Here is a 16,990-nt window from a genome sequence, read left to right as displayed (position 1 = left end):
GTTTCCATTCTCAAACTGCACAAGTTACTAAATTTTCAGAAACATGCATATGCTAGTGTCGTTCAAAACTTCTCCCCTCAAAACTAATAAATAGGCAAATAAATTAGACAAAAATTGCAAAGAAAATATTTAGATTGCACATATTCTCTTGCATTGAAGAATCATAATCTGTTTTGGTTAATTTAAACATACTTTTAGTCTTTGGATTACAGAGAGCATTTCCAGTTGCTCAATGGCTTCATTGGAATAAGATGATTATAGAAAATATGAATCCATTCAGAGTAGGCTGATTTCTTTTGCTTATTAGTTTTATATATGAAAAAAAGCACAGGTTTAAAGTTTTCTATTTGTAAATAAATGACATCAATTTTTACGACACTCTACATTCTAAGACTATGGCTGATACCATATTTCCTTTAACTTTTCTGTTCCCTGTATGTATGGGAAGTATGTATGAAGTATGTAGGAAAAGTATTTAGATACTAAAGAACAACTTATCTTTCAAACTCCTTCTTTTTTTTCCCCCAGTGAGGCATTTTGTTTGTACGAATGTATTATATCCCTAGAAAAAGAATCCCAGGATTTTCCCTCCTGTGTGTTCTCATCTTGCTTCTTCATGGTCCACGATGCCAGCTGAGGTTGTCAGTACAATGAAACCAAACTGGCAGGACGGGAGCAGATCATTCTGCCATTTTTCTAGATCTTTGAGTTGTACATCAAACCTGGGGCTGATCACTCCACACTTGTTTAACCTGCCTGTGAGGTTCACAACAATTTTCCAAGCTCTGTGATCATCGATGATTTCAACTTCACCAATGTAACCATGCTTAATCATCACAGTCAGAAATCTGATGATGACTTTGGAGCATGGCCTAATAAGAACCTGGCATTTGCCTCTCTTCTCAGCATTGTTAATGGTCTTGAGAGCATCTGTCAGGATATTCATCCCCACCATTATGGTGGCACGGAAAGATGCCGGAAAGAGGACGGGAGGGCTGAAATCTCCTTCTAAGTTAACTTTTTCCTAACAGGCCTCTTGTATTCTGGTCTTTTCCCCATGTCAATCCATTTAATACTCTACTACTCTCACTTGAAAATCTTTTCAAGTATCCTGAATCGTGTGTGTGTGTGTGTGTGTGTGTGTGTGTGTGTGTGTTTAACAAAGTACAAACTTTTAACCTGGTTGTTAGTTTAACCATTCCATGTTTTGTCCTGGGTGTTTGATTTCTTAATTTCAGATTTATACTCTATTATTCCTCTTTAAAGACTGTCCATTTTATCTCAACTGTACTGCTTCCTACAACACCCCCATATTCTTACTTTCCAGGGCTCATCTGGTGTGATTGCCTCAGGCTCTCTGATTTTTGCACACTTGATTGTTGCCTCATCCAGGGCCATTTGCACTCACCTTCCTCTGTTAACCCTTTCTGGTTTCTAGCTCATATCATGTCCCATTCCCTCCCATCATGACAATTCATAGCCATCACTTAACCTATTCATTTATAATTATATGTATCTCGTCGTATCTGTAGATTTTTTTATTGGATTAGAAATTTCTTGAAAAGATTCCCTTTCTCATCGCTTTGGAAATACTTATTACTCAATATTTTTTGATACAGGATTTTCCCCTTGTCAACTTTCTTATCTACCTGTCATACCTTCTAGACACCAACGCCCCAGGTAGCAAAAGAAAACCTATCTTAGGTGGTTCGCTTTGGTAGCATTTGAGAATGGTAACTAACTACTCCATGACTGTTTATATCTATGAGTAAGAGAAATACACATTTAGTTTCTAATTCACAGGAAGATTATAGTTTGATGTGAAATCAAGTATTTCTCTCAATTTTTATCCAGTAAAGCCCATTTGGCACTAAACTTTCTAGACAATGCCTACAACCTTCCCAACTCTTTCTGCATTTGAGATTCTGAATCATCTTGATTTTTTCCCATCTGTTATATATCGGATATTCGCTTTTTTATCAACATGTTTGCCAAGGAGAGTTTCAGCATTAATTCTCACTTTCATATAGCTATGTTATCTCTTAGTAAAAGTTATCTACTCTCTTATCAGCGGATATTAATATGAAGTTGGAGGTGCCAAGTAAACATTGTATCTTCTCTAACACAGTATTGAATATAGGAGTCACTCGAATTGCTGTTTGTACAAAATCAATAAAATACATGAAATTGTCATAGAACAATTGCTCTAAGTTGTTCAAACTGATTACAGTGAAGTCCACTTGTTTATTAAAATCCAAACACAATCTCTGCAGCCTCTTTTAAAAAAAGGAACGGTATATGGAAATAACATAATCTTATTTTAAGAACAGCCATTTACTTTGGAGGACTCTTTTAACCTTTTGCACACAGCAGACATTAACACCATCAGATTTAGCCACACACGGAGCTTCTGGAGAAAGGATTAAAAATAAAATGACAGGTGTGCTCCTTAAATTAATTTAAAGGTGTCAGCCAACATTTGCAAATGTAACATTACAGCATCTGTAATTATAAGTATGAAGGAAAAGAGTTTAAGTCGCACAGGTCAACAAATGGAAATATTTTTATGGAGAAAAATAGCCAAAAACAATTCAGGATGAGTATAAGGAAAAGACTTTTTATCCAGATCATCTTTGCTGCGTGAACTGAACTTCGTGGCTTTTATTCTAGACCTTGGAGTTCCACATTGTGACCTAATCCTTTGACCTATTCAGAGAAAACAATATAAAACTCTTTCTGAGATTCCTCAGGCAAACACACAATGAAAGAATTGAACACAGGAGTTCTCCTCCCTAGTGGTCCATAGAATGAAAAGGAGAAAAAAAAAGCCTAGAGAAGTCCGATGTATGTGGACATTTCATAGAGGAAGAATGAATATGTGGAATATTCGGTTGGCACTGGAGTGAAATCCCTTACAGAGACTGATAAAAACATGATTTTTATATCACATCTTTTTTTAAAAAAATTTTTAATGTTTATTTTTGACAGAGAGAGACAGAGAGAGACAGAGCGCCAGTGGGGAAGGGGCAAAGGGAAAGGGAGACACAGAATCTGAAGCAGGATCCAGGCTCTGAGCTGTCAGCATAGAGCCTGACTCGGGGCTCAAACCACAAACTGGAAGATCATGACCTGAGCCAAAGTCAGATGCTTAACCACCTGAGCCACCAGGTCTTTTGCTTTTGGGGTTCTGAAAAATATTTGGCAATGATTCAGAGGAGGAATTTGATTCTCCTTTGAATCCATAAATATGGTATTCATGTTCATAATGTCAAGCATGAATTTGGAGTACACAGTCTAGTTCCATAATTTAAAATTGTGCTTTGCCCACAGTCAAGACCTTTCTTTAATCTCTGGGATGTGTTACCAAAGTATCTAGAGAATAGCACTCCAAAAATTCTGCCAGGGGAGCGTTTCATTACTACCAGACTGGATGGACATGTGCTGGGGTCAGTGCTTTGCTATTTCTTTATTGTCGTCATGGTAGGAAACAGGTTGTGGGCCCCTGGTGCGCATGAAGGTTTGTCACCCACAGGCAGGAATTGTGGAGCCGTGTCACACAAAATACCTGATATGAGTTCACTGTCAGTTCAGTGAGAAAATGACTCTTCCTGTGAAGAAAGCAGATTCTATAAACTCTCCCCAGCATCATGTACAATAGAAAGCAACACTAAGTGACAGAGAAAGATACAACAAAGAACATGGGCATATTTCTATTTTAAAAAAAAAAAAGCCATTTCTGTTAAAAAACCAATAGTGGACATTAAGCAGAGTACTTGGAGGGAAGGAAAGCCTTCAGCAGAAAACAAAAAAAATAGTATTAATGACTGTACTTTTAATAAGTCTATCACCAAACAATAACATGTAATTAAACAATAGTAAAGGTCTTGGATTAAGGATAAACATTTTATTTTATTTTTTTTTATTTTTTTTAATTTTTTTTATTTTTGGGACAGAGAGAGACAGAGCATGAACGGGGGAGGGGCAGAGAGAGAGGGAGACACAGAATCGGAAACAGGCTCCAGGCTCCGAGCCATCAGCCCAGAGCCTGACGCGGGGCTCGAACTCACGGACCGCGAGATCGTGACCTGGCTGAAGTCGGACGCTTAACCGACTGCGCCACCCAGGCGCCCCAAGGATAAACATTTTAGTGAAAAATATATCAGGGGTTGGCAGACCAGAAAAAAATTGAATAGTTCCAGCTAGGAACATAAAATAACAATTGTCTTGATCACAAAACATAATAGTAACACCAGTTCTGTTAGGGATGGTTAATTGGAAACGTTTGACCTTATTCTTCTGTTACAGTATTGATTATATTTATTTATATTTAGGCTGCTGTAGCATGAACTAAATTGTATATAGAACTCTTCCCAAAATTTGGCTTCATTTATTGGAAATCATCTCACTGTAATCGTGATACAGTCACAGGTTAAATAAATCCTACCTCTGTAATTTTGAACGTGGCCATGAAGGCATACTGAGGTAGAATTTGTTTTAACATTATGGCCAGGTTTCCTATATCAGTCATGAATAAGAATAGACAAGCAGTGCCCTTTACGGAATTCTGTCCAAATAAAATAAATCCTAGCTAGGTGTGTTATTCATTATACTTCTATTATCCAGTCTTTAACTCACTGTTCTACTGTATTGAATGGAATACAAATTTAGCATAATGATTGGTATAACATTTCATGTTATTTTAATTCAAGTATCACAAAATCACTTTAGCTACCAATACCTAATATTTTTTGAAGAATGGTCTAAAACTCCCACAGCATAGAATATGTAAATATAAACTCATTTGCAAGGGCATTAACCTCAATATACAAACCATACTGATAAAGCTTCTGTAGGCTATATTGTTATTGCTAAATTAACACAGCTAGAATCCTAGTGCTGACAAAGCAGATGTTTTACATGCAAATATTTGTCTTCTGTTGTTTTTTTTTTTAATGCTTACTGCTTGCCCCAACTCAAGATTTGATGAATATCTATGGGAGAATGCTAATTAATTCACTAGTAGAAACAGGAGGGAATTATAGGTAATAATGCCACAAAACAGCTCCGAACCAGGTATAACTATGTACTGTGTATTTACCTGTTGGTTTGTTTGGGATCCTTGCTGAAAATATTTTGGATTAACGAATGATACTCTTACCTTGACAATCACCTAAGGATAAAAATTTAAATTTGGCTGTCCTGGGAATTTAAATGAGTCGAAATAAGTCTTTTAAATTATGGTTTCAAGGCACTTAAGATTTAATTAGTAATTTTTTTTGTATGAGCTGACGCTATAGCATTCTAACAGCTTCCTGAAGCCCACTGAGTTTTCTTTCTAAATCTCTAAAACCCAAAAGAAGTTGCTTGTTTTCCAAACAATCTCTTGTCTCACCATATCTCTTTGTCAATGAGAAGCAGTTGCCCAATCTGTTATCCAAAATACCATAGCTATAATGCACACACACACACACACACACACACACACAGTGCAGTGCCTGCTGCATGAGAATGGAGGGATAGATCATTATGGAACAGAAAACAGATTCCAGAATGAAAAGGCATCCCAAATCAGTAGGCAAAGATGGACTGTTCCAATGATGGCAGTTGGATATGAAAATGGAAATGATAAATGTAGAACCTTCTCTCATAGCACAGATTAACAAACGCAAGCAAATAATTTAAAGGGCAGATCTGAGAAACCAAACCTCCAGCGACTGGGAAAAAAAGTAGGGACTACTTTTTATTGTACACAGTTTGGGGGATCCAAAATCTCTGCGTGGAAAATGGAGGGAGGAAGAGGGAAGAGTGCCTCAGTCCATCCTCCTTCACTATTGCTGAGGCTCAGATGGCAGAGAAGACTGGCTGGGCCTAGGGGAGGGGTGATGGAGATTCAGAAAGACTGGAGCCCAGAATCCTTCGGAAGGGAAAGTTGAGAACGTGCTAAAAGATTAGATAGTGAGGGAGGTGAACCCAGATCGGCTCTTGCCCTTGTTGATGTTTTGTCAAGTTTTATTGCTCATCTTTATACTTTTACGTATTTATTTTGGAGTTTAAAATTTTTGTTTTGCTAAATGCAAGCTTCATTTTTAAAGCTCCTGCCTGTGTGTTGTAGGTATAAAGAAAAATATTGATGATTTGCCCCTCTTGTCTTGACACACCACTTTATTTTTTTTTTAATTTTTTTTAACGTTTATTTATTTTTGAGACAGAGAGAGACAGAGCATGAACGGGGGAGGGTCACAGAGAGAAGGAGACACAGAGTCTGAAACAGGCTCCAGGCTCTGAGCTGTCAGCACAGAGCCCGACGCGGGGCTCGAACCCACGGACGGCGAGATCGTGACCTGAGCCGAAGTCAGACGCTTAACTGACTGAGCCACCCAGGCGCCCCGACACACCACTTTAAACTTATGTGTGTGTGTGTGTGTGTGTGTGTGTGTGTGCACGCATGCACGTGGGTTTAATTGAAGTATAACTGACATTCAATGTCCTATTATTTTCAGATGAATATCACAGTGATTTTACATTTCCATATACTATGAAATTATCCCCCGTTAAGTCCAGTTACCAAATTTTTATAGTTTATTAATTATTTGTGCCTCTCAATATATTTTTCTTCAATATACATTGTGAGAATATGGTAGAACTCGAGGAGGTAAAACTCACAAAAGTACTAGGGTCCCCTAGTGACTAGATTCCCCATTGAGTTTTTAACTCAGACCTGTCCACACTGAGCCTCTTTAATTGTATGGACTCATCAATTACCATTCCGGTTTTCCTTTCCAGGCACTGGTTCCCACAGCAATTTCTGCTCTGGTCTGTAGTGATTCTCTGAATCTGCCTGTCTGACTCTCCAGTTTTAGGGACAGCCGTGTGCCCTGTGACCTGACTTCTCCAGATCTCAGGAAGTTTGTCGATTTTTCAGTCAGTTTCAGCTTCATTACTTGTTAGGAGACAGTGGCAACCCCTGAGCTTCTTTCCTTTTTTATATCGTTTAGGAAATCTTAACATTAGGATTGCCCATCCTCAAACTGTTTATTCGAATCTATTTTGAGGCTGAAGTCTCCCCACCTTTTTTTTCTATTTTTCTATTGTTTTCTTTTTTTTTCTATTTTTTTCACATACCAGGTTCACCCCTAATGTTGTAGACATTATGATCAGACTTTCCTTATGATCAGACTTCTCAAAGACTCTTGGTTTTTCATAGGATCCAGTTTTCATTTTTTCCACGTTTTGTGTTTCATTGATTTCTCCTTTCATCTGTATTGAGTTCTTGAAAATTTCAGGATTTTATTTAATTATATGTCTTGATTCTTGGGTTGTATTTATCTTTCATTTGTTTTAAATATTTATTACGTTCCAATAAAGGCATTAATTGCACTAACATTTTTTACCTTCATTTTGTTTATTCCTAAGTAACTGCAATTTTAGTTTTACTTTCATTATTAAAAAAATGTTCAAAGAATGTTAGCATTTGTATGATTTGAAGGATGGATATTTCTTGGGGATGGGGGGCAAGATAGGAAAGACAAGTTTTTGTGATTAGCCTCTATTTTTAAAAAATTTTTTTAACTTGCTTTATTTTTAATTTTTTAAAATTTACATTCAAGTTAGTTAGCATATAGTGCAACAATTTTTGATGCATTTGGGGCAAGAGACGGACCATATACTTTCCTTCTTTGTGTAATTGTTTTCTTTCTTTGTGGCCTAATGCCTGGTCCAGTTTTTAAAAGGTTCCATTAGCGTTTGAAAATGATAAATATTATTTGTGAATTGATTACAGTATGTGGTGATTTCGGTTATTCAAATCTTCCTAAATCTTCAGTTATTATTAATTTTCCTTGTGTACATCTGAGCAAGGTGTCTTAAATTCTGTCAGCATTCTTGGATTAATCATGTTTCCTTTATTTATAAAAGTTTTACTTTATGTATTTCCACCTGTGCTAGATATAAAGTAAGGTTCATGAATTTTCTATCTTTTCACAGTAAGATTTTCCTCTTTTTAAATTACAAAATAATTTTTCTTTCATCTTGAAAAATGTAACAGGGTTTATCCTTTAATTATTATAAACTATTCCACTGCATTTTTCATTTATTTATTTATTTATTTACTTACTTACTTATTTATTTATTTATTTATTTTAATGGTTGTTTTTTATTTTTGAGAGAGAGAGAGAGAGAGAGAGAGAGAACATGAGTGGGTGAGGGGCAGAGAGAGGGAGACACAGAATCCGAAGTAGGCTCCAGGCTCTGAGATGTCAGCACAGAGCCCGACGCAGGTCTCGAACCCACAAACTGTGAGATTATGACCTGAGCAAAGTTGGGCGCTTAACTGACTGAACCACGCAGGTGCCCCAGCATGTTTTCATTTTTCATTTTAATATTTTTTACTTTAGATTTCATATTATCCTATGTTAATAATGCCATTATTCTCTTCCTGGCACTTGCTTTATGCATTCTTGTTCATCCATATATTTAGTCCTTCTTAGAAATTATTTTTAGAAGTGATCTTTTATAAAGGATATGGCCATATTTTATTTTTTAAAGTGATCTTTAAATGTCTATGGTTGAATAACATTCCAGCTCAGTCATATTTAATAGTTTATGTATTTTGTTATTCCAATATTATTCTTATGTTATACTGTCTTGTGTTTTCTCTTTTTCTACAGCTTAAAAATTTTACCTTATACTAGTAATTTAGAGGGTCTCTGGCCAAGATCTTGATTGTAACCTCTTGAGACACCCTAGAACACAGCCATCTCACTAACCTGCCTCCTAAACCCTGAACCACGGAAAGTGTGAGATAATAAGGGTGTGCTGCTTTAATCTCCAAAATTTTGAGATAGCTGTTTGTGTGCAACTACATAACTGTAGCAGCGAGTATAACAAATTTGGTTATTCAATTTCTTGTTTGACTTTTTTTTATGCCTACGTGTAGATATGGATTTAGTTTTATGCAGGTTAAAGTGAAATATGCATACACAAAGATAAATAATAAGTTATAACTGTACAAATATATAATGAGGATTATCTCATTCACATGAAAATTGTAAGTTTTAAAACATCTTATGGAATAATAGAATTTATGTAAATTTTTAAAAACACATACTAATAACTGTGAGTAATACAGTGAGTGTAATGATTACAAGAGTAATGATCCAGACACATTATAGAGTGAAAAGGGAAAAGGGCTCTCACTGTTGATTGAAGGGAAAATTGGCTTCCTTTGTAATGATGTATTTTTTCTAAAATTTCTAGAAGCAATATGATACCATGTAATCCCAGGTAACGGAAATTAGATGATCATCCCAATATTTTTTTAATGTGTCATGAGTTTAAAACAGTTTTTCCTGAATTGACTTAAAGAAGCAATAAATTCTTTTAAAATAAATTATTCATTTGAATCACTTTCCAACTAAAAACATATTAGTAAGTATCAGCCATGGTGGATTTATTCCGGGAAATTGCAGAAGAGAAGTAAGTTAAAGGTAACTGAAATTTCTTACCTGGGTTTACTGGAAGAATAGTAGTGCTATTTATGGGAATAGCAAAAATTTAGACAAGTGAAGTTATATATGATGACAAATTATTGAATTGATTAAACCTGAAAGTCTTTTGAACTTGAGGATAAATGTCAAATTAGATTATGTCAACATCAAGGAAACAATGTTTAAAAACTATACACACATATTTCAAATCATATTTATAGTTTAAAAGTGTATATATATAGTTTATGTATGTAAATACATACAGCCTTAAAAGTATATGAAAGTTTATATATATTTAAACATATATGTTTATATATGATTTCAAAATATATGTCATACATATAAGCATAGCACTGAGAGACTATAATGACGGAATTACAAGAAGGACTGCTGTATGGGCACTGGAATTGTTTTCCATCGGGGTGGCCTCTTGGAACTATCTGGAAGGCTACATGAGTGGCTAGAAAATCCTACTCATGGCATCTGCTGTAAGTCATGTCCCTTATTGGGGAATGTCTGAATCGTATCTTGATGGAAAAGTAGGGATCATCTTGGGCTGTCTCTTTTTGGCTATGATACTAAAAATTAGGACTATATCTTACTTTTAAAAAGCCCATTGTTTATGAGCTTAGTTGTTTAAAAGCAGTAGAACAAATGGAGATTATCTGTTCATTAATCAAGCTCAGGAATTATTAATCTTTCTATGTCCATTTGAAGTTTAAGATATTCATAGCAAAAAAATGTTTGTATTACAAATAACACTCATGTGTGAATGGAATTATCAACATATGAAAAATTTACACTAGAATACTATTTATGTTATTATTAATAGCTTAAATGTCATGATTTAAATGTCATAACTACCATAATTGTGAAGTAGGAATAAAAGTAACCAGTAGAACAGGCAGAGAGAAAAATCAAAAAAACATGTGGAACCTATAAAACATTATCAGCAAACTTTATGTAACTATTATTAATAGGAAACCCCATCTAACATGAACAAAACATCAATTTGTTTCAAATGCACAGGGAATATTTTATAGTTAGACCATGTTCTGGGCCATAAAAGTAGCCTGAACAAATTTTAAAAGAAGTAAAATTACGCAAAATATGTTCTGTAGCCACAAAGAAATTAAACTAAGATGCAATAATAGAAAGTTATCTTAAAAATGTCCGAATATTTGACAATTAAACAAGACACTACTAAATAACTTATGGGTGAAAGAAGGTGAAAGAGAAATTAGAAAATTTTTTGAACTGAACAAAAGTAAAAACATGACATAATTTGTGAGATACAGCTAACACAGTGCTTTAAGTGAAATTTATGGAATTAAATGCTTCTTGTAAAAGATAAAGGGCTCAATCATCTAAATATTCAATTAGAAAAACTTGGAGATGAAGAACTTAAACCCACATCAGGTAAAAGGACAGAAATAATAAAGATAAGAGTAAAACTCATAAGATTGAAAATGGAAAAATGGTAGAGGTGAGAAAGCTCTGATCTTTGAAATTAATCAAGAAAATTGATAAACCTCTAGCTAGATTGATCAGTTAAAAAAGAAAAAGAAGTTACGTATTATCATCGTCGGAAATGAAAGGACATCCCTCATACAGACATTAACAAGATAATAAGGGGCTGTTATAAACAACTCTATGTCCTTAAATGTGATAATGTACATGAAGTAGACAAATTATTTGAAAGATGTAAAACGCCAAAGCACAGTCAGGAAGAAAGACATGATATGATTAATATTACATATGGTTTGGTGGTATCTTATAAAGCTAAACATACATTATGTGACCAGTGAACTCACTTCTAGGCATTTCCCAGCAGGACTGAAAACATGTTTATGCAAAAACCTGCACATGGCTGTGTACGGAGGCCTTATTTGCGATGCCTCAAACTGGAATCAATGCAAATGTACTTCAACTAAATGGAAAAAATGTCTACCAGGCATCCAAGTCTGAACAACCACTGTTTTTTTTTTCCTTTTCACTCGTGATATCAAAGAATAATGGAATTTCATGAAAAGAGTAGCTTGTTCAGATTGCAATGTAAACAATTTCAAACCTTTTTATCTTCTAGACAGCTACTGATGTTTGGAATGCTGCAAAAATATTTTACGTGTGCTTCACATTTTGCCACAGAATGTTAAAAAAAGATATGTAGACAATGGCTTAGCTTTAATAAAATATCACCTCTTTCTCCTTCATCAAAGGCAATCTTACACAGGACTGGCATTTTCTTTACAGTTGTCAACATGGCATGGAAGAGGAGAGTCGGGCATCCGCAGTTTTGTCCCCCATTGCTCCTTGGTCATTAGAGCTGATGTCAACTTAATTGTTCCAAGATAAATGCGGAGACGCAAAACGTGTACTTGACATTTCTAAGATATCGCCTCCATTGTGTCTGTGGCTTAGCAGTCACATAAAAGGAGCCTTCCTTCATGGGAGAGTTGGTGCAGAACCCGAAAATAAAGAAAAAGAGCAAGTTAATTCGCGTCTGTAGATCTGACCATTTGTAAGGCAGAAGCGCAATTGTACATATGGGATGTTAACCCAGGCTTCACGTCTGTATCTAAATCTTTAATACAGTGAACTCCTTCATGGTGGAAAGTGTCAGTGCCATGATTTATTTCACTTCCTGTTTATACTGCAGGCAATCACCGGTGCCCACTGTACACGGCTTTATTATCGTCTCAGCTCTTGTGTGTGCTTCTCCAGCCACGGTGATAAGTTACCTTGTAAGACGCTTCGGTGGCTTCTTCAGTTCCAGTTGGAAAGTTCTGACAAATAGTGTTTGGATTTTAAAGAGCTTATCACGTTTATGTTAGGAAAATTTAGCTCTTTTTCTTTAATGATTGACCTCAAAATGATGCCACAACTGATCTCGTGCAATAACACCATTCAAAAACGTTCTGTACTGCACAGTTCCAAACAGTGAGTGAAATTTGAACATATGCAAAGCTTGGAGAAGAATAGATTTCATTATACTTTTGTTTCTTAGTTAGAGCTTTGTTCATTTTCTTGGGAGTAGATTCTTCAGTTTTAGGAGTCAGAGAAGTCAGAGAAGTCAGTTATATGAATTTCTTTTTCAGCATTTTAATTTTTTTAAATGTTTCTTTTTGAGAGAGAGGGAGAGAGAGTGAGAGAGAGAATGAATGGGGGAGGGCTAGACAGAGAGGGAAGCAGAGGCTCTGAAGCAGGCTCTGTGCTAAGAGCAGAGAGCCACACGTGGGGCTCGAACCCGTAAACCATGAGATCATGGCCTGAGCCAAAATCGGACATGTAACCAATGGAGCCACCCAGGCGTACCTCTTTTTCAGCATTTTGGATGCTAAAAGTGGCATTTTGGTTGAGAAAAGTGGCTTCTCCCTTTTAAAGTCTACAAAGCATCTTTAAAAAAATTTTTTTAATGTTTATTTTTGAGAGAGAGAGAGACAGACAGACAAACAGAGTGTGAGTGGGGGAGGGACAGAGAGAGGGAGACGTAGAATTTGATGTAGGCTCCAGGATCTGAGCTGTCAACACAGAGCCTGATGCGTGGCTTGAACTCACTCACAGAATGTGAAGTCATGACCTGAGCTGGTCAAACGCTTAAGCTTAACCGACTGAGACACCCAGGCACCCCACAAAGCATCTTTAAGTGTAAAAAAATAAATTTTTAATTTATAATGAAATGTTAAATGTTAATATATTAGTTCTATAAGCATATAAGATAATATGATATATAATTGTATATAATAATTATGTATTATGTTTTATTTAGGAAAGTTTTGAAAAAATAATGTTGCAAAACAAAACAACAGAGTGTATGTACATCTTGTAAATAATGAATTTAGGGTTGAATATTGGCTCAGGAGCCCGTGAAGAGTTTTAGCATAGGACTCACATTTTATTACATCTTACATTACATACAAGGTGAATATTCTTTCTTCCTTCATCCTTCATCTATAGAGAAAAGACAGAAAATAAAGGCATGCATGACAAAATACCTGTTCTAGGCCAAATTAAGGAGATGACAATTTTGTTCCCCATGTCACATGCACTTATATATACACAAGAACAAGGTCACGTACATACGCATGTACCCACGAAGCACACACATACTCGCAGAAATCATGGATACCTCTCCTTCCTACCGGCTGTTGTTCTTAAGTGACAGCTTCTTTTTTTTTTTTTTTTTTTTTAATTTTTTTTTCCAACGTTTTTTATTTATTTTTGGGACAGAGAGAGACAGAGCATGAACGGGGGAGGGGCAAAGAGAGAGAGGGAGACACAGAATCGGAAACAGGCTCCAGGCTCCGAGCCATCAGCCCAGCGCCTGACGCGGGGCTCAGAGCCTGACGCGGGGCTCGAACTCACGGACCGTGAGATCATGACCTGGCTGAAGTCGGACGCTTAACCGACTGCGCCACCCAGGCGCCCCAAGTGACAGCTTCTTTACACGAATATGCCAATTGATATCATCAGTCATCAGATTCCTTTCAGGAAAAGACATATGTAGGTAATGGACCCTTCCAACTTTACCACATATTTATGATGAAAGGAATATCTTAATCCATAAAGTAGAATTTAATAGGAACAAGTAGTGAGATTTTTTTTACACAGGCAAATCTTTGAGCCTTCAGATGCAACTTTTCTATGTAATTTTGATCAGAGAAGGGCCATCCTTTCATTTTGCTTAGAGATTTTTTTTTTTTTTTTTTTTGCATAAGAACTTTTCTTCAGACATATCTTAGGTTATTCATTGTCCTAGATTTGGTATGGTCGCATCAATGAGAATGTAAAGTCTCTGTATGTTAATCATATACATGTGATTACGTCTAATCACGTATTTCTAAAGAATGTTGTCCTGCACCATTTCCTCATTTATCAATTTTATGCATCCTATAAAGAAATCCCACAAGAGCATATGGGAAGTTAGAATCCTTGTGTCAACTCCACTCCACATGATTTTCCTTTATTTTCTCAATACGATGAAACTTTTGTTTTTAGCTTAGTTTATTGGTTTCAATATTATTTTTTACTTGTTTTTTCACTCAAGAATTTGTAACTTTTGTAGCTATTGTCAAGACTAGTTTCACATCAATTATTCAGACTTTTTAATATTTAAAGTGTTTTCTGTGTTCAAAATTAGTTCTTTTACACTACTATTTCCCTATTTTGATAAATATTGTTTTTTCTCCTCACTGCTTTCGTAAGTTTTAGTGGTTCTTTTCCCCTTGAAGTTGGTATGTTGTTCTACTTTTTGATTATTACAACTAAAACTGTCTCTTTGTCACCAACATCTGTGCAAGTTTGCCTAATTTTATATTCTTTATTCATAATATTTTTCCTCTTCAGTACTGAATACATTGATCTATTGTTTTCTGACATTTAGTTTTGTATGGAGAACTTTGAAATTAGTATACTAAAACCTCCTTCTCGGTTTTGGTAACTAATGCCTTTCAGAATGTTCATAGGATTCTTTTAAACTCTGTGAAACTGAACAAAGGAAACCCCATTTCAAATAGAGTTGGGAGGCCAGAAGGAAGAACTCTCACGCCCTACCAAGTCACTGTCAATTGGAAGAACAAGGGTACCTTGCATTTTCCAACAAGAAGAAGCCTAATTTACTATCCCAGCAAGAAAAAGAAAATTCTGTCCTTGCCCAGCAACAGCCCAGCCAATGAGAAGCTGACAAACCTCAGCCAATGAGAGATGATCACCATCCTGAATTCTCACTCTCCTCCAAGGGACTTTCATTCAGAAAAGCCCTCCCCAAGTTCCTCCTTTTTCTCCATAAAGTAACATTTTTCTTCTTTCTTCTCTGGATTTGCCTGTAGTTTTGCCATAACTTTCATGTCCTAAAATTGCAATTCCTGTGCTATTCCTGAATGAACCTATTTTGTTTGTCATATAACTGGCTTTGTTTTCAAGGCCAACAACTCACATAAAATTCATAATTATTGATATTTTCAGATATAACTTTTATATCTAATTTTGATCAGTGAAGGATCATTCATTTATGCTTAGAAATGGCATTCATTAGCATAAAACTTAATTTTTTTTAATGTTTATTTTTGAGAGTGAGAGAGGCAGAGAGCGAGCAGGGGAGAGAAAAGGAGACACTGAATCCAAAGCAGGCTCCAGACTCTGAGCTGTCAGCACAGAGCCTGATGCAGGGCTCAAACCCATGAACTATGAGATCGTGACCTAAGCTGAAGTCGTATGCTCAACCAACTGAGCCACCCAGGCACCCTGTATAAATTTTATAATAAATTTACAAAATATAATTTATTGTATTTTATTAAATATAATATTAAATTATATTATTTATAATTTATAAATTTTATAATAAATTAAATTTATTATATATAAATTTTATAATAAATTTAATTTATTAAATTAAGAGATTAAATTGAGATTGTTTATTAAATCTAGTCACACCATCAGGACTATAAATTTGTATATATTTTCTTATTCCACCCTGTTGTCTTTTTTTTTTCAGTCCCATACCTTTTTATATCAATCTGTGCTCACTTGGCTTTTCTACTAAATGTAAAGAGAACACATCCTTGTATGCTTTTTTAAAGATTCCAAATAAATTCCTGAAATTGTCTTCCTGATTTTTCAGAACACTATTTTTGGAGAAATTTTCCTTTAATTCTTAGAGATAATCATTTGCTTTCACTTATATGCAGTGTTGTTTTATCCAGAGGCCAATGTTAATATATTTTTTCATTTCCAATTGAAAAATTGAGATATGCTAAGACTATTGTTTGTTAACAGACAATAACCTTGTTTCATTCTTACTACTTAAAGAAAGGTCTTGAACTTTAAACACACAGTTTACAGTCTAATATCAAGTTATTTTAAGCTTAACCAAGGACACTTCTCTTTCACAACAATTATGTTTCCTAAAGACTTTAAATGTCATTTTTCACTGTAGTATAACAAACCCTTAAAAGTTTTGCAGATTATAGATGTAAAGCTTAAAGAATTTTCAAAGTAAAGGTACCTAAAATGTAACAGGGAATAAAATAATAGTATTAATAAACCCTAGAAGCCTTTCTTTGTGACCTTCTAGGGTTTACTAATACTATTAATACTTACTCCCCAATAGAAAACACCTGACTTGTAATACCGTAGTTAATATTTGTCTCTGTTTCAACTTTACATAAATGGAATATTTTTTTTTTTCAACGTTTTTTATTTATTTTTGGGACAGAGAGAGACAGAGCATGAACGGGGGAGGGGCAGAGAGAGAGGGAGACACAGAATCGGAAACAGGCTCCAGGCTCCGAGCCATCAGCCCAGAGCCTGACGCGGGGCTCGAACTCACAGACCGCGAGATCGTGACCTGGCTGAAGTCGGACGCTTAACCGACTGCGCCACCCAGGCGCCCCGGAATATTTTAATATATTCACATATCTGGCTTCCTTTGCTCAAAATTATAGTCATGAGATGCTGCATGAAGGTACACTTCATTTATTCTCATTATGGTGTAGTATTTCATTATA

At 35.4% G+C, this 16,990-nt stretch overlaps 1 pseudogene; it reads right to left on the bottom strand.

Annotated features, from left to right (window-relative positions):
* Nucleotides 1–546: 546 nt before the first annotated feature.
* Nucleotides 547–969, bottom strand: LOC132665134 (small ribosomal subunit protein uS8 pseudogene; annotated as a pseudogene).
* Nucleotides 970–16,990: the final 16,021 nt, after the last annotated feature.

The sequence above is a fragment of the Panthera onca genome, chromosome D3 (genome assembly GCF_046562875.1).
Source record: "Panthera onca isolate mPanOnc1 chromosome D3, mPanOnc1 haplotype 2, whole genome shotgun sequence".
Classification (NCBI taxonomy): Eukaryota; Metazoa; Chordata; class Mammalia; order Carnivora; family Felidae; genus Panthera; species Panthera onca.
The sequence above is the reverse complement of the archived record's forward strand: the minus strand, read 5'-3'. Positions and strand labels throughout refer to the sequence as shown.